This window comes from Bombus vosnesenskii, unplaced genomic scaffold (assembly GCF_011952255.1).
Source record: "Bombus vosnesenskii isolate JDL3184/JDL3185 unplaced genomic scaffold, Bvos_JDL3184-5_v1.1 scf7180000013267, whole genome shotgun sequence".
Taxonomy (NCBI): Eukaryota; Metazoa; Arthropoda; class Insecta; order Hymenoptera; family Apidae; genus Bombus; species Bombus vosnesenskii.
This window is the reverse complement of record NW_022882927.1, coordinates 382329-407949: the sequence shown is the minus strand read 5'-3', so window position 1 is coordinate 407949 and position 25621 is coordinate 382329. Positions and strand designations below refer to the sequence as shown.

Sequence of the window (25621 nt, the reverse complement as noted above, 5' to 3'; positions counted from 1 at the left end):
CTTGTTCGAACGTTACCTCGGTTACAGAAAATGAAATTTCATTTATTAGCGCTGGCACAATCAACGTCCGTGAACCACGTCTAACGATAATTGAAATTTAACTCGTAAAAGCGCTTTCCTCGAACGTTATTCGTTTACACGGATAAAGAAGTAAGGAGACGATGGATAGGATCAGAAAGGGTAAATATCAATTAGACGGTAGGAGGTTTGCAGCAAGTGTATCCCCGGCGCAAAGACGAGGTAAGGGCTAGGCAGGGACCAAAAGGTTATCGGACACCCTGTACACTGTACACGGGCGGCGTTATACGACGCGACGCTGTAGCCGCGTGTGGGTAGAAACCGCACTACGTGTTTTGCTCACATCACCGAGGCATTAAGGCGCGTTTTGCCCTTCCGTACCGGGAACTAAGTTCGTCTGTCCCCTCTATCTCCTCTTTGCGTCCTGCCGTCGCGGCGGCGGTGTTCGCCCCTACACGGTGGCATGAATATTCAGAATCTGCGCCTCGTTCAATATGAATGCCGTTGATCTTGGCGAGCCGCTTCTCGTTCCGTTTGCGTTAACGCACACCCATGAAGAGGCGGACGGTCGCGTTGTTTGCTCCCGGATAAATAGCATTCAGAACGAAGGATACCGTTGTCGTCGTTGTCGTCGTTGTCGTCGTTGTCGTCGTTGTCGTCGTTGTCGTCGTCCTCGACGTCTCTGTAACGGTAAACCAACGAAGCTCCTTCTGATTGCGAGAGAGAACGCCTCCTCTAGAACGACAGGAACAACGGGCTAACCCATATAATGCGAGCATCGGATAGCGGGCGGCTTTTTTTCCTATCGGCGTGCGAGAATCTTAAAGAATTTCACTGAAATATTCAGAGTCCGTCTTTTTTCCCGTGCCCTTTCGACGAGGTTCGTTCTCCGTGGTAAGCATAAAGCATGCGGTTCACGTGTAAGAGATTCGAAAGAACCGCGTATAGCGCGCACTACGTGACGAATAAGAGAAGAAAAGGAACTTGGTCGTCTGAAGCTTCATTACGGAGTATGTTAGCTCGACGAAGAAAAAAATGAAGCGCGAGAGAGGCAAATTAACGAGGTTTCCGCGATAAAACAGCCAGAGTTAGCGATCGCGTGTCAGTCTCGTTCTTTCGAATTCGCTCGAAATATACATATATGGCAGGTGTGTATACATATATAAATGCATACAAATGCGTGTACACGTTCCACGCGAAGAGAAACGTATATTCCAATACCAATTCAATAGCGTCGGAGAATCGTGTTCGACCGATTACCCGAGTTTTACAATGAGATCGACGATGTGTCACCATTTATCGATCGTAAGAACCGATCTCACCGACCGTGCCCGTTTCAACGTTGAAACGATTCGCCGTAAGCATTCGAATACACACTCCGGTGAACGTGATCGAGATTCTTCAGTTTCTCGTTACTAGAGTAAATCGTGCAGGTGTACGAGGCATGGAACGCTGAAACAAGCTGCACAGAGCGAGCGCGGCAAAGCCAAGAGCACCGCGCCGGCTGACGTGGATACTCGAGCTTTCGTCGAAAAGCGGAAGCAAAGAGACAGGACGCGGGCAAGATTCAACGCAAAAGAGAAAAAGATAGAAAAGCGGAAGAGGAGGAAGAGGGCCGACCGATCGGCCAGTCGACGAGTGTGCTGGAGCGAGGCAGAGAAACGCAGAGAAACGCGGGTATAGATAAGAGAGCAAGCAACCAGGGGACGACAGGGGACGACAGGGGACGACAGGGGACAACAGGGGACGGCAGGGGACATTGGGAGGGCGGGGGTGGCAAGCAGCGTGCTTTGAGAGTGGACCCCCGCGCTGAAAGTTCAATCAAGCTAAACAACATTTCTGTCCGGTCGCTCGCCAAAAAGCGGACTGCCGCGCACGGCCGGCCGACTGCGGCAGGCCAGGGCTGGCTGGCCAGCCAACCTTTCCCGACATCGGTCTGGCCTCAAACCAACTTCAAACGCGTATGAAATCGCGCTATCGTGTTGGCGAGTAGGGCGTGGCCGTATCCGTGGGACCGTGCAGGATCTGTGGTTTTCCAGGTAGCGATCAGGATGGAAAATCTGTTGCTACACAGGGTTCCGATCATCGGTTTAGGTTTGAGTAAGAATATTCCACCGAATAGAAATCACGGAATCGAACAACGCGCCGATTAAATTTTACTCATTCCTTTAAAATATTCGTTTCTTCGACTTTTAGCTTTTAGCTTTTTGCAAACCTAACTTCCTCGACTTATTTCGTTGTAAAAACCGTCGAATCGAGAAACGACGAACAAAGACCGAAACCGTTCTCATACGACTTTCCTTTAAAACTCGATTTTCACGATAGTAAAATCCAGTAGCAGAATTACCTCTTGTTACATTATGACGTTCGTTTCTCATCGTGTCAATTTTCCGTTCCATTCGTGAAAATTTCACACAGGATATAGTATTCGATTAATTAAATGAAACGCGCAAATACACGTTGTCAAAGTACAAAGAACTTGCGAGAAATTTGCGAAAATTTCCTTTTACTACCATCATCCTACGAAATTGCAAGTACGAAAGTGTACATGTTTTATTTTGCGTGTCACCTAGAAAACGATGTAGATAATAATACCATTTTCATCGAATAATTCACGATTCAAGCGAAAATGTAAGTGCAACCTAGATAGAAACAACCGAAACTCCAATATGCAACCGCTGAATATTTCTGAACTTTCCCATATTTTCCGACTCCGACAATGAGTTATTTATTCGACCATATTCTATTCGTAACTTTCCTCGAGGAAAAATATGGAACAGTTACTTCACATTTTTGCACTTTATCCTTTACGAATGTGAAAACCGAACGAAACTATAGGTACGGAAACTGAGAAAGAAATACACCGCCGCTGTCCATGTATGTATTTCACGAACGTTATAGTATCAACTTTAAATTGGGCATAGAATCTATAAATACAATATAAAAATCGACACCAGGCACATTTGTTTCGTACAAATATGCGTTTATCAAATATCAAAAATAAAGAAAATGTTAAAAAGCGATCTCATCGATTAGATTTATCGATCATTCTAATCGGGAATACAAGGTATTTCTGAAACTAACGATAATTGAAATTTCAGTTTTCGGAGCAGAAACGATGCTCTACACCTCGACTAATCAACACGCACGTTAGAGTTTACCGATCCCGGTGATTCACGTCGACTTGTCGTTAAGCAGGCACGAACGATGCGCAGGGATTACGGATTTTGACGAGCAACCGTTGTTCTGGTAAGACGAGACACTTTGATATACGAGTAGACCTTGCCCTAGCCCTATACAGTATCGTTCAGAGCGAAATCAAGGGAGAGCGATAGCTGGACGGGCAACAGATTAATCGGAACCACGGCTGATTATGCCGGTGACGTAAGCAAGGGAAAAAGAGGAGGTAGGCTTATGTGTAAGAGGGGTCGTCGCCCGGATTTAGTTCTATGCGTCCTTCGTATTCGTCCCACCTTCGATCCTTTATTTCTAAGCCGTCCTAGCTTTCTTTCCTCGGTTCGAGCACGCGCTCGCGCGCGCCTGAAAATGCAAATCCTTTTGTTATACTCGAAGGCTGAAAAGAGACTTAATCTGGCAAACCTGATCGAACCAACTAAATTACAAAAAAGTGTGGGTAGAATCACGGGGAATATAACGTCGGTATAGTCCTCGCCCGAGTACCGCGCACATTTTGCGCTATTAACTACGAAATATCGTACGATCTTAATAACATTTACGGTGAACACGTAATCTCGAACGAAACCAAAATGAGAGCCAACTAACTGGAGCGAGTCGCCCTGGCAAAATCTATTTACTCGGTGAGCTGCCGGTATCTTTGCGATCGTGAGAAGTAAGTGAATTCTATTATAAATACCGTGCTGTTAATTTGCGCCACGTTACATCGCGAGTATACCGCCATTTCGAATAACGAAGTCAGAGACATGCGTGTCTAGGAATATCTTCTTACCGCATTAAAACGTGCCACACGAATGTCGTGTCTCGCCGAGAAACAAATAGGCGGTCTGATATCGTTTATTTGAGAACGGCGTAGCGGCTGGAAAAGTTTGAAAGTGGAATTGAAAGTAAAGCGGTGTGGCACGTAAACCGTGTTTGCCACTTGCAGCCGTTTACCGTTGGATTCGCGAGGGGCGCTTTTTTTCTTTTCTTCCTCCTCTTTTTTCTTTTTGCTTATTTTTTCCTTTCTTTTTTGTTTCCTCCAATAACATTTCCGCCGAATCAACGGACCGCCCGCGCTTTTTTCTCCTGCCCTATCGCAGGGATCATTCGGCAGAAACCAATCTATATTGGATAACTCTATAGTTATCGTACGAACGGCATTATTACACGCTCCCTCTATTAACATAAATACAATTCCGTAGCGACGAAAAGAAGTAGCAGCGAGGAAAAACGAACGAACGAGTTTCGTTTTTTTCTTTCTCCTCGCAAACCTATCCTTCTCTCATAATTCTCCTCTCCCTTCTTGCTTTATCTTGAACCAAAGTGGTCTGGTCCGACTTGTTCTCTCTCACGCGCGATTCTTCCCTCTATCCTCGTCCAAAGCTTTATTTTATTTCCTCCATTGTTTCCACTGCTCGTGGGCACACCACCCTCGCGTAGTCCTCCTCATTTTCCACTCACACGGGCCCAGGCTTACCAACACGTACGTCTACAAACTTCTACAAACACCCGCACGATGCCGTATACACGTACGACCACATCGAGATCCCTTTTCTCAGTTAGCTCCTGGTCCCTGAAACGTTCGCATTATTTTGCTTCGTGGTCCCTTTGTTTCGGTTCAGCCTATTGAACTGCGGGTGAGATAATACGCCCTACAGACCTGTGCGCACGACACGTTGCTTCGAAACAAACCCGCATTCTCACTTTCCAATAATCCGCACTTTTATCTCAACATCTTACCTTCGATACCGCGCCAAATTCCGTACTCTCTTCGAGCGATCGCGTTCGATTCAATTGACACGTACTTTACGCTTGATATGAAATAATCGCGATAAAGCTTGCTTGCTTTCGCGCGATTTATTCGCCTCCTATCGTAGCTCGAATAAATCGAAATCGAATTAGCAGGCTACAGGAGCTTCTTCGAAACTGCTTTGACCGAATACCTTATCAAAAATATATCGTCAAATTTATCAACTGGCAGACTTTTTTCTATCAATTGAACGATGTCCGCGATAGAGGCAAGTGAATTCGTCAGATACTATTTTTACGGCTTTAGCGTTGCGTTCAAATCAAATATTATCCTTTTAGAACGGAGAAATGCGCGATAATTCCGCTATCTAAATATAAAGTTAATAATACCAAAAATATTAAATAACTTGTTTTGAAATGTTTATCAAGAAATTGATTATCGGACCATAAAATTTTCCTCAAATTATCGTAACATTCTTTAAATTTAATATTTGCCAAGGCTAATAATATTACACGTTTGTTTGGTAAAATCAATACTCGGTACTGGGCATGGTCTGCCCTCCGGTTAATTTTGCGATAGACGACTGATTTCGTTCGTCGACAACCGATTGCGCGCACAATGATTAAATATCAAGATGTAATTTGCACGAACGATTTCCAAGTCGAAGTATCGCTGGTGTTAGGAAACCGCAAACTTATGTATTTCAGAGTAAATTCCGAACTAGGGGGACATTTGGGATAATATTATGCCGTGCTGACATCTTTGGTGCTAGCCAGGCTATCCATTGGGTAGCCCGACACGAAGCTGCGAAGCAAACCGTGCCTTCCTTTACCCTTCTCTCTGTAGAACCGGTGCACAAGCAACGTCGATAGCGAGAGCCCGAGATCCTGCGGTCAGGTCACCCTTTACAGGAAAGGCCAAAGGAGTTGCTTGCTTCCGCTAGAAAGAACGGGAGACCTAGAGACGAGAGGAAAGGAAAGGGATACAGAGATGGAGAGAGAGCCTAACCTTTCCATAGAAGACTAGGGAAACCGACTGACCGAACACCACGCCTTAGCAAGCTCCTGTACCCGTGTTACGGGGCTTTCAAATTACGGCAAAATTTCGTCCAAGAAGCCACGATCTGAATTAACGAGACGAGCTAGGATGAACGCACCTGGGCCTCCTACATTTCCCTAAACGGTCTACAGAATGCAGTATCCCTGTCTACCTTTCCCACCTTGTAAAATACAAGAAACCATTATCGATACGACGAGTATAAAGTCACCCCGAAACATAATCTATCGAGAAAAAATATCGTTTGGTTCAAAAACGTTCGATTCGCGATACAATGGCGTGTCCAAATTGATTTAGAAAGCCGTAATTATGGTATCTATATTTATTCATCTAGCAATTATCTATAACCATAAAGCAAAGCATGTTTCGTTGCGTTAAAAATAGGAATAAGCGGAATATCCTATTGCCCTAGAATGCTTGGAGAAATGGAACACATTTGTCGTATAAAGGTTGCAACGGAAACTTAAAGTACTAAAAAACAAATTCTGTCGTAGTTTCTAATCGCTTCGCAGGAAATGGTTAATGCGGTATACTTTTGCAGAGAAACATACGACATTAGGAAGGAGAATTCAGACATGTTTAACTCGGATATCGACGTAATAGGAACGTAAATGAAAGAAAAGATAGGGTTGTTGGTTGTTATAAAGAAAATCGTCGCGTAAATTGTCCGACGAGATAAAAACCGGCATGCATGAGAAAGCGGTCTCGCGTATTTCTAACCTCATTTTGAGACGTTGGTTGAATTTATCGTCGCAACATAAATACCGGCCGTACTTCGCATACCACGCGTAAGAGGTTCGTATATGCGCGAAGACATATCGGGGCGTAGCCATTTAAAGATGAAAGATCTTCCGGCAACGTAACGCGTGTGATATATCGCCCGGTGCATGGCGGTCTTAACGTTATTAAATTTTCGGCCTTGCTAGCTACGCCAGCCGTCTTACATTTGAAATTCATCAAACGATTATCGGCCAAGCGTAGAATTATTCACCGATGGATACACCGGTTCATACGATGGCGAGTATTTATCACTGAACCGTACAAAAGTAAACAGAAGCGTTTCGCTTAAAAATTCATCGGTTTCTCGGCTCTTTGGCCGGTATTATTTACGCGGCGGATGTGAAATTCAAGGAAACTGCCGATGGATCGCGTATTTTCCACGTAGAAGTTAGTGGGAACAGCGAAAGTTCTCGGAGGAACGCGCATGTTCGTTGTATAATATTCGAAACAGAAAACATAGGGATTAACGGTACACGACTATAGCAAGGGTGACGCAGCGAGTACGGTTAGCCTGAATTCGTCAGCATGCTCCAGCGCGCTCAGACTCGCATAAAAAATGCACGGAACGATATAATTTTCGTTTAATTAAAACTGTAATAACAGTTTTGACTACATTCCGCCGGGTTGACATTAAAATATGCAAGGCGCCAGCGTCACCAACGCCGCCGCTGCTATGACGAGAGGACAGTCAGACTCAGGCAGACGGGATGAAAAGTCAGTCGATGAAAAGGTGGGTGAAAGGGCGCGGTAGAAAAGAGCCACGAATCCCGCCTTAATACTTCCGACCCTTTGTCTGTCTCTCTTTCCCCCTGCCCCTCCCCCCTTCCCATTACTATATATACTGTGTACAATATTTTAATTACAGTCACGGATGCAGAAACCCTTTCATCGATTAGTACGGCTGCCAGTTCCTTTTTCGTGTTTTAAAGAAAAGCTTCCTCCTGAAACATTCTCGATTGGTTAGAATCGTAAAAACATTACGAACCGTGGGGAACTACCTTGCTGAATCATCAGTGGCGACTGCTAATTTCGACCGGCTGTTTGCCATCTTCTAATTATCTACTTGAAAAGTAGAGGGGAAAGTTCGATTATCGTAGATTCTTTTAATTAAACAGCGTGCCATAGAGCATTTACAGAACGAGGAGCAAGGCTGAAAGAGAAGTTTGAACAGGCTCGTATTCGAAAGCTGCGGCTGTATAGAGCCACGAAGGTGAGAAAGGCGACGAGAATGGAAAATAAACGTAGCTATGATGCCCCGAGTTTGAAACAATTAACATAACAAAGCGAAGGGAGCCGACAAGGGATGGTCGGGAAGGCGGGATGCGCTGCAGCCAAGAGTAGACGAGAGGACGCGAGCGCGTTTCTCTTGAGATTTTGGCACTGTTTCCACCAGCGCGGTCGTGGTCGTAGCTTATTCCAAGTTGCGGTATTTGAAAACATTTCCCAGACCAACGTTAACGAATCTGACGTGGCGAACAGCTGAAGGACTGTACGGTGTGAAACTTTCCCCTATTACCAACTACTTTTTTTTATATAGAAATTCTACCTCGAGTAAATATTATCGTACGTTTACGCGTTTGATTTCGTCTTTCATTTTAGGGAAAATCGTCACAATTGAGTACTCGCTGCAATATTCCATCGCAAATATTTTCCTACTTTAGATTATGCGATAGGGGAAAAGAAAAAATTTAACAGAAATTTGAAATAAAACCCGCTGCTCGAGATATTTGGAAATTCTTGCGTTTACGCGAATATCGTACCATCCCGTGATAAGTCGCAGATCGAGAATCTTTGTTCTTTCGTTTGCGTATCGAGCAAGAAGCGGCGCGATCTATTTGTCTCGTTGTATATGCACGGCGTCGGATCAAGCGAGAGAACATTTTCCACGTTGTGCGTTTCAAAGTACGACGATTCAAAGTATCTTCAATGTCTCAATTTTCCAGCGTCGTCGACGTAGCATGGCTTATTTGATTAAGGTGCATCGAAGACACTAGACAATAATCGTATAAATTGCTTTTGATGTGAGAGAGCGTGAACCCTCGCAGTTTCATCTGTGTGGTTGAATGTTTCACACCCTTCATTCCCCCTCTTTGCATTTCCATCGACTCCTCTAGCCCTTCTCGACATATCTCCGTGATATGCAATACCGTCACGCGAAAAACAAAATACAGTAGCTGGCACGGAAGTCGCTATCGAAGGGATAAATACGATAAGAAACAATATGCGGGGGAAAGTCGGGAAGAAGGTATTCAAAATCGCTCGCTCGTACGCGAAAATGTAGTTCACGTGTAGATATCGTGCAACTTCCTTCCAAACTCTCTTCGAACGATTCAAACATTCGAAGAATTGTAATTTTATAGACCGTCATTAAAACGTAGCGACGTAAAATTTGTTTAACAGGAAAATACGCGTAATTACTGCTCGCAATCGCGCTGAATAAACTATTCGTGTCCGAATTTTCAGGGAACTGTCACGCAATTAAATTTACTATTTTGATAACGCTGGATAATCTAGTTGCTTTAAAATTAAGGTTACCAGTGAAATAATGGTTCAGCTGAAGTCTGACATAAATTAAACGGTGTACGTGACTGTGATAAAAATGTAGCTTTTCTCGTCGGTGCTAGAACGTACCGAAATCTTTGGGACAAACGAAGATAGTACTACTTTTAGATTTATAAAATGATTTGCAAACGTTTGAACAGAAAATGTCCATACGAACAACGTTTGAACACAAAATATCCTACTAGAAACGTAAATAAATAAGGTGAAAATATTTATGTAACAAAAGATGGTTAGACGCTAATATCACGTGGTACGACTCTGTGTGTCCCTGCTCAATTCCAATGTTATTACCGTGAGAGTTTGAAGACATGTTTACAATACGCAAATAAAGCTATTTATGTAAAACGTACGGAGTGGAGGAAAATAATAGGGGCGCAACGTGTTTGAACGACACGTCACGTCTGACTATACACAGACTATATCTACTTGTCGTAGTTACGCACCCAGCTAAGTGGAACGAGGCGTTACGTTCAGACGTCGCTGTTCCGGTAACACAATTCAGAGGGGAGTTCTCTCCGAGGACTTTCACCGTATTAACCCAATATCAGCCATACGCTTTAGAATCAGGTTAACAATCTCCTAGTTACAGACTTCTCCTTCCGTCGATCCAACAAATTTGATTATTCTACTATTTATTTGTCGACTAGGTACAGTAATTAAACAACGATATCTCGGAATAGATGGTGATATAGATCACTCTCGTTCATCGACCATCAAATTTCCAGGTCGTGAAAAGAAGCGGCTTTTTCAACGTTATCGTACGTAACGCAACGCAGAACGACTTCTGCTTTCAGATGCTTCAGCGAAAAGGAAGACAATTCTTTTTCTCCGTAAAAGGCGATCAAATTGCCGTTTCCCGGCCGATTCCTTCGATCGTAGTGATTCATAAACGTTCCTGCGGTATCTGTTTACGTCTATTAGCATTTCGTCGTGCGGAGAATCGCGAAGAAAATGCTACGTCTTCCATCTGTTGATGGTATTGCGGTTCGAGTAACGCTCCAACGATCGCCCAGGCAACCAGTCACCGGCTGCTAGGAAGTATAAAATGTCAATACGCTTACCGGTGCCTTATTGTTGAGCTTGATCTATGTTTATAGATGTTGCAGTATAGGTCGCCATTACGTTGCATATACCGCTACGATACGAAGAGAGCGGCGAGTATCTTTTTCTGTAATATTCTGGCCATAATGGTACAAAGGCGACAGTAGTTTCTAACTTTCGCGCTGAAATATACGCACGCTCGTACAACTCGCGCCAACAAGCACACCGTAAATTTGCGTAGATTCGCGTAGATTTGCAAAAGGCGTTGAGATAAGACGGGTACAAAGGCTATTTCTGTTTTAATTTCAAACGCCGATCTTCGTAAAATTATCTCCTTCGTTTCCCGTACGCGCAAAATTTCAACGATTATTATGAGAAAATATTAACGTAAAAATCATTTTCTTGAAAATATTTAAAAGCACAAAATCAATTTAGAAATAAAGTTTAAAACTTCTATTCAAGAAGTAAAAACTATATATATATATATATATATATATATATCTTCGATACGTATCTTTTGTTTCTTATACGCTAACGTTTCATTTAGTAGTTATTTGGCAATATTACAACAAAAGAATTACGAGTTTCACCATTGACAAGTCGAACTATACAACATAGAATAAACGTAGAATAAAAATTGGAAGATCGAACATGAAAAATGCATGAAAGTAGCAATGTAGACAAGTTAGAGCACGAGACGTTATGTTGTTTGAATCGCGTAGAATGTAAATAATCCATACTCATTCTCGAGGTCATGGATAGGTACTCGAAGGCGCCTAGCAAGTTGTTTGCACAGGTCTGGATGACAAAACGTGTAACTCCTTTCGTATACTCTCTGTCATTGTCTCTGTCTGTCTGTCTGTCTCTCTCTCTCTCTCTCTCTCTCTAAGTTTCTCTACCATATACGCAGTACGTAAGTAAATACGTGTGGTTGTTTCACCTTACGCGACACACACAAGCGCGTAAAGGACGTAAACGTGTGTAACCCGCGTCTGGCTGAGGGCGATATCGTTTACGATAATGCATGTGCCTAGTGCAGATCTCTCGGTCGAACGATCGTCCCCTTCAGCCTGCTTCCCCTATCGTCGACTCGTTACCTTCGACTTAACACGTTCACACACGATATGATACTTCGACAGACGCCATTTCGCTCCAACGACGATCTTCTCCGGTCGATTTCGAAAAATTGAACTGGAACGGCAGAAATTTACCAGTGCCTCTTTCCTATCTCCGAACGTGTACCTCATGCTGTTAGAGTATTTTCTCATTTCGGGTTATTTTCCGGGTACGCGCTCGATGCTATCCGGCACGTAGGAGAAAATTGCCGGGCGCAGAAAAAAGGAATTGTAGCGTACTGTTGGTTCGTTTTGTACGGTATATCGGAACCAGGTTCGACGAGGCGAAGGGGTTGAGGCGCCGGAGACTCGCCGAGGGAATGAAACCTGATTTAGAACTGCGGTCCAGAAATCTCCCGGGGGACCATCCGAGTTGACCACTGCGCACTCGCTTCGCTTTCCAGTGTCCCTGCGAGTGCGATCCTCACCCTGCTACTACCACCGAATCTTCGCCGACTCCTCCGTGTCCCACGTCCAACATCTTCGTGTCCCTGGACGCCAACAAGTGCGACTCTTTACCAACATCGCGTTCGAAATGTGTCCGGAATACTAAGGAACCCCTTCAGGCGTTACACCGGAATTTATTAAGATAAAAATAGACAAACGCAGCACCGCACAAATTCTGTTATCAAGCCAGTTAGCAATGAGATACTTTTCTCTCTCTCGCGCGCGCGCACACACACACACAGTACGGTGGTTTTGTTTCATCAAACACTTCTACCATAGTACCCCTTTTACCTACGTACAGTAGAATACGATTTTCACAGATACTTCTCGCGGTACGTACACCTTTCTCGTTTGCTAGAAGAAATTGAAAGAAAATTTCTGTCGCTGTTGTAAAAGTTTCAGCTGGTGGAATCTTTACTTCGCAAGTTCCTTTCTACATCCGATGCAGATAACAAATATTGTTTCGACCAGTATAATATCGAATCTCTGTGGTCCTATGTGGAGCGTATCCCTGTGAAACCCAAAGGAAAGGGAAGGGGACCGGATAGGGGAAAAGTTTTAGGCAGGAGCCAAGGAAAAGAAAGAAATAAAGAGAGAGGTAGGAAGACGCTCCTGGCACAGCCTGGCGTGTAGGTTACTACGTGCTTGCTAGTCGGGGCATCCCGTGACCGTGGTCTGGCTTAAAGATTCGGGTCAGGCTGTAACCTGCCTCGATTGCAAATACAAGGGAGAAACACTCTTGGAAGCGCTGCCAAAACCAAAACTCAAGTGGCATCGGCTATAGACCCACTGCGCGACCGCAAACACGCAAAAATTTAATCGCCTTCCTCTACGACTCATTTGATTCCTCGGTGATCGACTCTGGCACCGCTTCCTCTGGAAGAATCTGTTGTAACCACGGATAAACGGTACTTACGCGTCGCGAATCATCTTCTGGAAAGAAGGGAATATCTTGTGTATCGCTACGATGAAAAATACACTGTCCGATATGCATAGAAATTAGTATATATTTTAGATAAAGAATTTTATCGTACAACGTAGAGCTTCCTTAATTAAATAATTTTATATAGATAAAGTACTTTTATCTTTCAACAATCGTTAATTATATTAGCCACAACTTTTAATATCATAGTTGTTCACAACCATGCAACATTGCATAAAGTTTTCTATCGTTAAAGTAACGCTTCGTATAGACGGCTCGATATAGATTACGCAGATTCCGATTTGGACAGACCAATAAAGCTTATCAACTTATCATTCGCGTACCTGAAGAGTTCCTTTTTATAAAACATAGTAAAGATTCCATTAAGATCAGACTGTTCCCTTTGGCATATAAATTCTGACATGCTACTAGAGTCGTAGGCTACAAATGTTCGAACGACGTCTAAATTTTTAAAGATTCCGTCACTGTACGATCGCGCAATAGCCTAGAATACGACACGACAGGCATCGTGTACTAAGGATATCCATTCAATATGCAACATTCCCAAGTTTCAGAAGATGAGTTTCGCCAAGAGAAAAGAGCAAGTAAGGGTACGCGCGACGTCATGGAAAAATAGCACGCCCTTTGTCACCGGATATGAATCCTATTGAGCATACTTGGGATATGCTTGGGAGATCCAGTAGTGGCACAAGAATGCACCCTCGCTCGATGCGACGAAAGCTCGTTGCTTAGGCACTGAAGAATGGCTCGGCATACCATAAGAAGCTCTTTGCTATCTTTTTGGAAGCTGCGCATTCTCGTCTTATTGCGAGTGCGAAAAATGTGACGTTCGGACTGACGAATGCCGAAGACATTCTAGCTAACCAACGACGAATTATTTCTATTTTACGTTTCGTATCCTTTTCTATTTACTACCACCTGTTTATTTATAATTTATAACAACTCCCACAAACAGCATCCTTAGCGATAGAAACTGGTGAGATAAGAGAGCGATTGTAGGGAAACAACGATTGATGATTGATATTTAGCGATGCAAGTATTAATATATTAGAGGAAAGATATAAAACATAAAGAAAGAGAGAGAGAGAGAGAGAGTATACTTGCCACCGTGCATCGCAATGTTTTTTCCTCAGAATCGGTTGATCGCTTGATACCTGCTCGACAAACTAGTTGCGAGACTAAAAATAGCAACTTTTAGACGACGCGGATTTCTATGCCAGTTCGTCGCATAAATTGTTCGTTCGAATTCGACCCTACGGATATTATAACTTTCGAACGGCAAGTTAAAAGAAAAGTTCCCAATAATCGTTGATCTAAATTTTATCGCAAAGTGCAAACTTTCCCAGAATCCTCGAAAAGTGAAACTTTCGTAAATATTTGTACGCTTTCCACAGGTCGTACTCGACGGAAAATATCAACGTCTATCGTAAGAAAATACACTCGTCGTGGCATACTTGCTGGCACGGTTCTCGCGGAACATCGAAATAGAGTCGGAAAGAGGAGTATTCGACGAAAAGGTCTGTTTCGTGAAAGAACGTTGATTTACCTGGTTGGTAAAGGTAGAGGTCCGCGGCGCGCGGCCACACGATCGCCGAGCGCTCCACGCTGCCTGCTTAATTCCGCGTGTTTGCGGATCCGAAAAATCCTACGAAGAATCTCGTAAACAACGACGCGGTACTAGTGTCTCGTTATAGCACTGATGATCGTCGTTTAAGCAATTCACGAGCCTTCTTCGTCCTTTTCGACGGTATCTGCAGCACAACGACGATGCACCGTCATCCCTCTCCTTCTATTCGCGACATGAAAGTAACACACACACACGCGTTTCAATTCCTCGACAGCAGAATGGAAATATCGTTCGACGAGGAAAATCTCGCTTTTCTTTCCTCTTGGTTTCGTTCTTTTCACTCGGCCGGGCACTCACCGGATCACGTTCGATGTTACAACGTCGCTATAGAACATCAATAAAAATTCAACAGGCACACAGGTAGCCGGCAACTTTCAAACTGATCACTAGCAGCTCTTTTCAACGTGAGGAACATCCGTGAGTATCGCTAAAGCGCCACTATCAGGGTGTCGCCGGTAGTAGTTCGACGACCACGTGAGCTAGGAACGATCGGATTCGGATCCACGTGTCGTCGACCTCGCGTAGACGATCAGCCCGACTAAACGAAATCTGTCGAACCTCGAAATCGTTTGGCCGATCTCGAAAGGAGTTGGAACGTCGTTGATACTCCCGTCCTCCGACTTGGATCGTGAAACACTCGGATCATAGGACGACACTTTAAAACCGGAAGGACAACTAGTAAAATTAGATCTTTATACGACGCGTTAAAAAGACAATCTGAAATTGTAAGCCGCGTAGTCAGTAGTCGCGACACCTGAGCACGTGTATCATCAAATATCAATAATAACAACAATAACAACCACAACAGCACTATATCACGATGGAAGGGAAGATGGTCCCCCCGGAATCGTTCCTCCTCCGTTAGCTCCGCAGCAGACGCTCCTCGTGCTAGGTGTCAGCCCCTTCGGAGATGCTGGTACCGGCGGTGAGAGCGTCAACCGCGTGGCTACCGACCGTGATTGTTGACGGCGTCGTCGTACTCATCAAGAAAGGGATTCGTTACCTTGTCGATCGAAACAACGAAAAGACACCAGCCAGCCTGGTTCGTCAGCCGCGGAAAGAAAACTCGATCCTCTTTTGTTTTCGCTTCAAATCGACGCACTCGATCTACCACCGCGACCAGAGTTCGCGTGTTTGACACGCGTGTGATCGACAAAGTCTGTATCGCGGCGAGAAACAACCTGAACGAGAAGGCAGGAAAGGGGTTTGTGACAAACGACACTATGCTCGTCCAGCTGATCGGTACGACGTGAGAGAACTCGTTCGCTCAGCAACGATGCTGGTGCTGCCTTCTTTGCCAAAACGTGGAGATGGTGTACACTGCGGTCGCTCTCCGCACACTGAGGATAGCTGACGTCATGAGCCTACCACGCGGAGGTGGTCTCGCGAGCGAGCGTTTCGCGCCGGCGCCTGCGGCGCTGCAATCCCTATAGATACACCACCGCTCCAGCGGTATACCTCTCTCTATGCCGCGCCGGTGTACCGCCGGTCGCATATATGTATCACTGGTCTACGTCGACGATTCGACTCCACTCCACTCGTTTCTACCTACGACCAGAGACCGAGTAACGGTTTAACCGTCAACGGAGGAGCTAACACCTAATGGAGTTTTACGTTACGCAACGTTGGACACGGTCAAACAGGTCAAACGATTGCACCGGACCAACCTTACCAACGAATAGAACCAGCAAACCCATTTCACGCGAATATTATGCGAATAGTAATTGGTTGATACGGCTGATACGATAATCCCCATACCGATTTTTATTTTCCTTCCTATCCAAACGTATCTCTTCGTTTCACGAACACGAATCGCACCAAGTTGTGTTTGAAAGTAACGGATTTGGTTTACGAGCAACTTCTTATCAACTTAACGAAACAATCGTGCGCAAACGTGTATTCCAAACTTCTCACCTTGCTAAATAACAAAAGCAAGTATTTTTTAACACGAGTCAACGAGACGTCCAACGCTATTTTAAGATGGGATGGTGATAAATTAAACGCGTTTTCAAACGATACCTGTGACTACTGATTTTATATACAAGAAAAAATTCAACCAGCAGTATCATGCACGTAGAAAAGGTTTCCGTTTCACCGATAACGATAGATCAACGTCATAAATGATTTCAACGCAAAGCCTGTATAACAATTCTTTTATTCTTAACCACACGGTCCCTCTCTAAAATGTACATGACGTTTGTAGAATTAAAATGAAAAGCGAGGTAAACTCTACTAAAGAACTCTTGATCACGCTCCATAAATCATCGTTAAAACAACATTCTGTCAACGTTTCATCGCTCTTTATGAACTCGTGCATTTTTCCAATGGAATATTTCCAACGAAAGCTATATTCCGTACGTTTATTGCTTTTTGATCGAAATAACAAATCGAAACAGGAAGAACGAACGATTTGCAATTAGTATCAATTATGCTTTTCCTGATGCTTCCACGTCGTCTTGCTCTTAACTACATATCCTTTTGCGCGTGTTCACAAAAATCGAATGCTGGATAAAGATCGTACGAGTATCCCTCTGGCGGTGATACCCATGATCCTTAAGGTGATTTCTCACAGACGGAAAACCGCGAGCAAGGGATTTCAAAGAGAAAGCTCGCAAGTTCCTTCGGACCGTCGTTACGGGTAGAAAGTTTCGACGGAAGTTGTGGCCTAACTCTGTTAACTCCACAGAAGACGACAGAGAAATCGACAAATCCAAGACGAAGGATCGGCGAGAAGATATCGAGAGTTTTCGTGGATTTTTAAATGTAGATATTAGCACGAATGAAAATCTTCTAGATTTCGGACGAGTATCGATGGATTTCTCTTTTATTAACAACGACAGACGATTAAAAAAAAATGGTATGATTTAAACGAAAGACAGCAAGCGTAGTTAGCTGGAAAAGTTCGTATCATTTTGTCACAAATGGATCGAATAATAAATATTAACGGGTAATCGCGTTTCTCCCTGTTTGGACAGTTTCATGGATTTCGAAATTTAGATATTAAGATAAATAAGAACTCTATTGATTTCAAGCGGGAACGCGGTTGTGTATTGATAGTTTTCTTATTGAAACCGATAACACAAGGGAAATGTTACTTTATCGAAGATATCATCGATATACCGTTCTCAGAACGAAATAGTCGAATTACTCGTGGAAGATAGCAATTGATGCTACGAGTTTCCTACTCCTTGTACGTAGAGTAGCTGGTTTAAGTGCATGTCAGTTAGTATGTAGGTTGATGCAGTAGGAATAGAACAGTCAAGGAGAGCAAACGAGAGCGAGAACCAAAAGAGACAAATAGGGGGATACAGAAAGAGTGGAACAGAAGAGAAGGGAAAGGAAGGGAAGAGAAGGGTAGGGAAAGGAAAGGAAAGGGAAGGAAAGGAAAGGAAAGGAAAGGAAAGGAAAGGAAAGGAAAGGAAAGGAAAGGAAAGGGAAGGGAAGGGAAGAAAGAAAGAAAGAAAGAAAGAAAGAAAGAAAGAAAGAAAGAGAACGGCCGCCCGTCAATCTCTTTCTGATCCCATCTCGCTTGTTCTTTCTCGTTTGCTCTTGGTCGTTGGTGGTGTTGGGTGGGCTGATGGTAGGAGGTGGATGGAAATCAATAGCCCTGAATAATGAACCCCAAGGCAGCACCCTCACTCCGCTCTCTCCACGGTCTGGAGCAGTCTCTCATGCATCCTCTCATTCCAAACTGAGAGAGAAAGCAATTCTCTCTCCGTCTCGTACTTTCCACCGTTTTCTCTTTCCGTCTCTCTTCTCCTTCCTTCGATCTCCTTCGCTTCTCTGCGCCACCCGGGGCCTACCGATCCCTTCTCCTTCTCGACACCCGAAAGGAGGTGTTTGTGTCCTCTCCTAGTCCCCAACTTTGCTACGAGACCCCCTCGAACCCAATTCGGATAACCGACGGAAGAGGAGGAGAAGCAGGAGGACACGGAAAATGATTACCCTCCTCCTCTTTCTCCTTCACCTCCTCCTCCTCTTTCTCCACGACGGATCGATGGTCGTCGAGCACCTTAGTTCGTGATTCTCTTGGATTCGGATCAATACCTACTTTAGCATTGCAATAAAATGGTCGGACAGCGCGTTATGATAGCCCACTCTCTTATCGAGTATCCGTCGAAGAAGCAATTTCGCGGCCACTAAAGTTATTTGCGATTTCACTCGAACGTAAAACGTGTACATCACGTCGATCTAGAAAAAAAAGACGAGTATAATGCTCGAAAGGTGGGGCAAATTATAATTACTCATAGACGTATCATCTAATCCGAACGTTGAAGGAGATAAATCGGAAACGATGTGTTAGAAAAGACCGGTAAAACAAGCGGCTGCTCGATGGTGCGCAAACGGAAGTGCGATTCTGAGAAACTGGAGCCTGATGTTTTCATCTGACGGAGTTTCGATACGATGACTAGAATAAATAGACCCGTCAATTTACATAGTCGTTAACGGGCATGGCTGGCAAGCCCTTATCGGCTCCGGTGGCTTCTGAACCTCCTGACCTAGCCAACGCGTTCTACGTTATTCCTATACTCCTCCTTCCCTACACCTCGGTAACTTCAAGGCCCTTCTCCTATATACACCACCCTGGATCCTTATCCGAAGGAGACGCTTATTAAAGATCGATCGGGGACACTGCAGCAATTCTTGGATACTTTAACCAATTGAAAGTAACTGGATAGCTGCAAACGTTGGCCTGAATGCAAACCCTTGTAATTTACCAGCGCCCATATTGCTCCTACAGCTTGTAGCTTCAACGATGCATCTCTAACGACGACTAAGAGCTACAGTTTAACGACATTTACAATTTAGATACAGTTGGAGTGTCGCCGAGTATTCTCCCTTTATTCGAGTCGAACGATTCGATTATTAAAAGTATTCGATATTCCGTTTGCGATTTATTATCGAATTCTAGACGAGGCATACCATTGAATGCGTATGCGCCGAATATAAGAATAAACCAACCAAATGTTTATTTTACAAACCCCTCCCCCTACTGCCCCCTGTCAGCCTCTCTCTCTCTCTCTCTCTCTCTTTCTCTGTCTGTCTGTCTGTTTCGCTTTACCCTCTTTGATTCAGAGTTCCGATGCTGCGCAAAATTATATTCGCTCGTCACTTCGAGATAATAAGTTGGTATATCAACTAAAATGTTTTCCTTAGCAATCAAGCGGATCGCGATGTCGGCCGTCTTCTATCCTTCGAGTCAAAAGAGCCCAGAGCGGATCGTCGGAACAACCCCTCGTAAGGGCACGCTAGTAACGATTATGCAAATTTCATTTGGCCCAGTCCAATTCTTCACACACGAAAGATTAGGACATTAGACCAGCCAGAAAAGAAGTAAGAGAGCCTGCTCTAAACTAAAGAGTGAATATATAAAGAAGGAGAAGACGAACGAGGAAGCAGAAGAGGAGCTTTACCATGAGATTCCGAATACCGACATGCTTCCGTCGCGTCGTCTCGATTATCTTCCTGCTTTCAACTATGCATCGCCTTCGTACGTAAACCTAAAACGATGGAGCTCTTAAATTTTCTACAAAACTCTGCCTCGTTACCGTACATCGCTCAGCGTTTCTAATAACAGCAACAATCGCTAATAACCGACATTTTCACTTGAACCTACGTGTTATATCGTCGTACATTGCGTACAATCGAACATCAGTAGTATAAAACGTTTCGTATCTTCCTAAAGACAGTCGTTTCGTTCTAATGCATCACGTAATGCGTAACTACGCGTTGCTCGTTTCACAACGTTCTACGCAAGTTGTTACAATCAATTCCATCTACTAGTACCGCGTTAAAATTGAGTGGAAACGCGTTACATCTTCGGCGCGAATGAGATTATTTAAAAAAGTACGTAATAATTAGTTAATTTCTCGAATAGAGGACTCGCGTAACATAGAAGATAGGATAGATATTCGACAAAAAAAACCATGTATTCTGTGCAGAAGCTTCCGCTAAAGAATTTCACGGCTCTTGTTCTCCTACGAATGTATCTGAGCGGCACGACGCCGCGACGGGCCGATGTGGCTTTGCGGAGAACTTCGCATCCGCTGGAACAACGAGAGAAAATGCATCGTAGGTTATGCTTCCCATCTCAAGATCCTACCTCCTGCTGCCTTCACGATGGGAATTCCCATTCTTCGTGCTCGCCGGCTCGGAATTTTCCGGTAATCAAGCATCGACGTTGCTCGAAACTTCTTCCTTATGCCTTCCATTGTCGTGTAATTTTAGTTTCATATCGGAGCGATAGCCACATGAATCGAGTGGGCTCTCTTTCGACACGACCACGGACCAGAAACAAGCGAGAAAGAGAAAGTGCATCGTTTCAGAAGAATAAGGTGGTGCAACCCGAGGTCCTTTACTTCCCCGAACAACGCGACTCTTCTTGCCCTCGATCGAGACAAAGCCGTAGGTATTACCTTATTTCCCCAGTGCCTTGCTCCATTCTATTGTACAAATCCTTCTTAGGAGGGTGTTCACACTCACACACTCGCTGTCTAGAATCTGCCAAAGTATTGCCAGCCGCTTCTTTCTCGCCAACTGCTGCTTCTGCCTATTTATGTCGAAACAATACGCGTACTCGTTATTTTAATGGATCCTTCTCCACGACGGAAGCTACCCTCGATAGTAGATTACTTCTGTTCGACGCTGTTTACCATTCGTTTAAGGTAAACGTTTAAGGTTGCTACGGGATGGCAGGGAAAGCAGGTGGAGGCCGCCGAAGGATGCGATCGGCGACGATTAAGTCGCACGTAAAGATGTCGGAAGCGGTATTATTTGCAGGACAACGGAGTACCGTTATAAAGAGGATTTCGTTTTCCGGATTAAAAACAACAATTCCTGCATCGTCAATTCGAACACCAAATTGTTCCGAATCCTAGCAATTTTCAATGGGCTAAAGGGCGATGCGTTCTGACTGGATCGATTCGCGAGGGTAGGAGAGACGGAGAGAAGAGTCGATGTAGAGAGGCCCTGTGGCAAAAAAAGTGGGATAACATACGCCCGTGCATGCAGACGAAGAGACGGACGAACGAGCGTACGGACGAACGAACGGAATGAGCGGACAGACAGCCCTCGTGAACCTCGTGTCGAGAGAGAAGAGAGAGATTGCGGGAAGGCTGGTAGCGGGGTTGGTTGCCATTGTAATGGCGTGTGCCATGGTCCCCATGTGCCAACCACCCCAACAGCTGAGCCCTTTGCTACACTGCTGTTAAATACGCTGAAACGAGCAAACCGCTCGCGAGAGTTAAACTCGTAGTTATCGTTCGCATCGATATACATGCATATATATATATATATATATATATATATATATATATATATATATATACGCGAATCGATGGACGCGTCCTCTTTAAATCCACTCTACTGCACAAACGCTTGCAATTGAAAGGAAATGATTTCATTTGGTTCTATTCTGCGGCCACCGCCGATATCAAGATTTATATTTTAATACATTTAATTGAACGACAAAATGATATACGTTTGTCGCTTAAATTATGCCGACGGCCGAGGCACGATTCCACCGTTCGTTGCATCTCGATACCGTTTGATTGTGAATTGTAGCATCGAATTGTATTGTGTTTCGAACGCTGCCGCCTCCGCCCCCACTCCCTCTCTCCACAGTTGCGATCGGTTCATGCAAATTCAATCGCACACACGCGTATAACTGTGCGTCTATGTACGCGCGGCAAACGGTCGTTAAGACCGTTAATTATCTTCTTTTCTCGATTCGAAAAGTTACGGCTTTATGCGCTCGTTAATATGTTATGACGTCACTGACAACGAGATTGGGAACCGAGATTACAGAATCGAAAAAGGAACGAGGGACGAAGGAATTGTTCCCGAATATCGACGGTGGAAGTTACCAAAGTATCGTAACTACCCGATAATTAAGTAAGAACGCCGAAGTGGCAGCCAATGGAGCGGCCAGTAAAATAAAGGGGATGTAAAGCGAGTTTCCGTGAACAGAGTCGAGGTGGTAGTTTTCTGTTTACGCTGAATTGTAACTCAATCTGTAGGGCAAAACAAATTGGTCGAACGCCGGCAACCGGAAGGAGGACAGCCGTGGCGACCGTCGGAGCAGAGAATGGTGACCGAGAAGGGTGGAAAGGAAAGCGGTGGACTACCATGATCCGGCCAGTCAATGCTACTAGCCAAGAGCGAGAGAGAGAGAGAGAGAGGGCGAGAAAGGGGGGGAAGAGGGGGGGGGGGCAAAGAGGTGGATGTATTAGCATTCACAGCAACCTTCTGCTACCTTGCCGGAAGTACGAAAGAGAAAGGAAAAGGGTAAGGACGGTAAGAAGATAATACCGTGAAGAAGGACGGACGTCATACCGGGGACAAGGACCGGAGAAAGGGAGGAAAAGTTTCGTTCGAAACCGTGACAAGGGATGGGCAGCGAACGGTTAAAAAGGAGGGGTGCGGAGACGAAGCCACGCAGTTCGAGGAATCAAAATATAATTACACGAAGACAGACCATAACACAGAGACAGAATCACGGAGAAATAGACGGGTCTCATTAAAATTGGAGAGCTGTTTCGAAACTACAAGACTGCCGTGTCGGTTGCAGCCTTGTCGCCGTTGAGTACTACCTTTCCCTAACTCGAGCTCTTGCCACGCTCTCCTCTCGCTGTGTATCCTATACTCGTCTCCTCCTCCCCTTTGTCTCACTCTCTCTCTCTCTCTCTCTCACACACAAACACGCGCGCGCGCGAGCACACACACATTTTTTCTTCGTATACGTTTTGAACGAAAAACTTCACAGAGGTTACAGGCAACGTATTGAAAAACCGGGCTGGATGTAAAATAAAGGGAACGCGGCGGCGTTGAATGAAGCTTCGCGGCTTTCAAATGTGCATTTTAATGAACCCGTCGACATCGTCGGACCAGCGACGTTATCAAGTGACAACAACTCCTCCGTAAGTAGTAGCGGAGCCAATAGTCTTTTTCGATGTCTCCTCGACAGATCGCGTGATACCGTCATTTCGGCCTCCTCGCACAGACGTAACGCGCGCGCATGTGCCCGTTATTTGACTTGGCGAATGTCAATGCAAACGAATACATTTCGTTCGTTGTTAGCAAAATGACCCCCGATTGTTTCGGTGGACGTGCGTCAAAACCATACCACCCTTGTTTGCTGGAAAGCTTCAAATTACAGGTACCGTCGCGGTACGGTTGCCGAAAATCGCTTCATAATAGCTTTGTACCCGTTTCGCGCGTGAACGAAACCTTTCTTCAGCGAACGCGAACAAACGCCACCTCGCTGATGAAAATATTTTTAAGAGCGTAACGACCTACAAATATCTTTATGTTTGCGTGAACGTTAATTACGAGACGCGTAATCTGATTTAAATGCAGATAATTACGATAATTCAAATAGATAGCAAGCCGAGAATAATCGAACGAAAAAACGAACGTAGAATGACGAATAAAGGGAAAGAGTTAAGGCATCTACCAAGACTATTTGATATCGGACGTTTCAAATTTAATGTAGGTATAATCTCGTTGTAAGTACATGTGTGTGTATATATATATATATATATATATATATATATATATGTATATATATATATATATATATACATATATATGTGTGTATATATATATATATACACACACACACATACCCATACGTACACCGTATACACGCCCATTGTAGCTGTGCGTGCGTGTGCACTTTTACAGGTTTTAGAGATACAATTATGGAGCGATAAAATATTGCCGATTCGCGGAGAACGCGCGAAGCGTAGCAAAGTTGGAAGCGAGAATAATTCGAAAGATTAACGAGCTATTTCCCGGCAAAAACTCGAACGGCCATTCGTCAACCATAAATTTTGCATGCCTACAAAAATAAAAATGTGCTAGCCCCAACGTCGCACTGGTCTTCTGTGTAGCTTATCGGCCGGATATTTATTGTAAAATACCTGCATCCCCTCTTCCTCCGACTACGGTCAGGCGAGCGGATTACGGCCATTTTTCCTACAAATTAAATAAACGGAAGTCGCTGAAGGATACTGCCAACGATACCAGATTTCCAAGAATTATTTATCAAAATCAACCATCCATGATCCATTGCTTGAATATTTTACGATCGCCTACGGCGTGACTGTTATCGATCAAAAGTCAAGCTATCTTCCCTATCCCCCCTTTCCCCTCGGCCGTCGAAAAAAACTAGTTTTATAACGACGAAACGATATTATCAAAGCCAAAATTCCGAATAAAATCGTTGGAACCCGAGGCTTCGAGTCTAATGCACAATTCATGAAGACAATCCGCGTGCAGCCCTCCCAACATTGTCTCATTTTTCTGGATGCCTTTATGAAATCCCAACAGAGGCGAGGCGAGGCAACGCACGTCACCAAAACCACTTCCTCCGAGCTTTCGTTCTTTTCGCATCCCTCTTTCGTTTATATCGTATCGCATAACCGACCCCATAGTAATTCGAGCAGGCTACGATCGAATGGAAGCACTAGATAGATACCTTTCGCCAGAAGAGGAAAGACTGCGCGATCAGCGACGTCAGTGTTAAAATCTCCGTTTCCGGGCAAGTTCCCGCTACGGAAACGACACGAATCGCTCATGAACGTTGTCCCATTGTATCAGGTTTGCCGGCGTCTGGTGTACCGCGATGTTCGAGGGAGGAAGAGATTGCCCACCCTCGGGTGAGAAGGAGAGGTTACCAAGGGTGGGTAGGGAGGCTTACGGCCGGCCAACAAAGGCCGTCGATCGTTGACGTCGGCTCATCCTCTCGGAGATCGACGTGAATGCCCGCGAAATTTATTGTTTCACCGGCTTAGCCCACTCTTCTATGCCCCTTGCCTCGCTTTTCTTTCCTCCTTTTCCTCGCTCTTCCAACCCTCAAACGTCCTCCTTCTCGCTCTTCGTGTCTCTGTTGCCGGTCGGCGTTGTCGCCATACATCGCATCGTCAGACAAAAGAATAAATCCTGATTAATCTCTCAGTCGCGTTTCGAAAGCCACCACGCCGATGATACCACCATGTATAATGCGTTGTCCGGTTATACAATGCGAAGGGTGCTCGTTCCGATACACATCGTGCATCTACGTTTTTTCCTACCGCTGTTCCTGCTCCCCGTTATCGAGAACC

The 25621-nt window shown here is 44.6% G+C and overlaps 1 protein-coding gene across 3 annotated transcripts in view; it reads right to left on the bottom strand.

The window, feature by feature from the left end:
* LOC117230806 (CUGBP Elav-like family member 4) overlaps positions 1–15846 on the bottom strand; it is a 535916-nt gene extending 520070 nt beyond the window's left edge. For all 3 annotated transcript variants that reach the window (XM_033488625.1, XM_033488620.1, XM_033488622.1), the window contains exon 1: positions 14436–15846. The gene's annotated coding sequence lies outside the window, so the exon portion shown is untranslated. The remainder of the gene's footprint in view (positions 1–14435) is intronic.
* Between the last annotated feature and the right edge of the window lie 9775 nt (positions 15847–25621).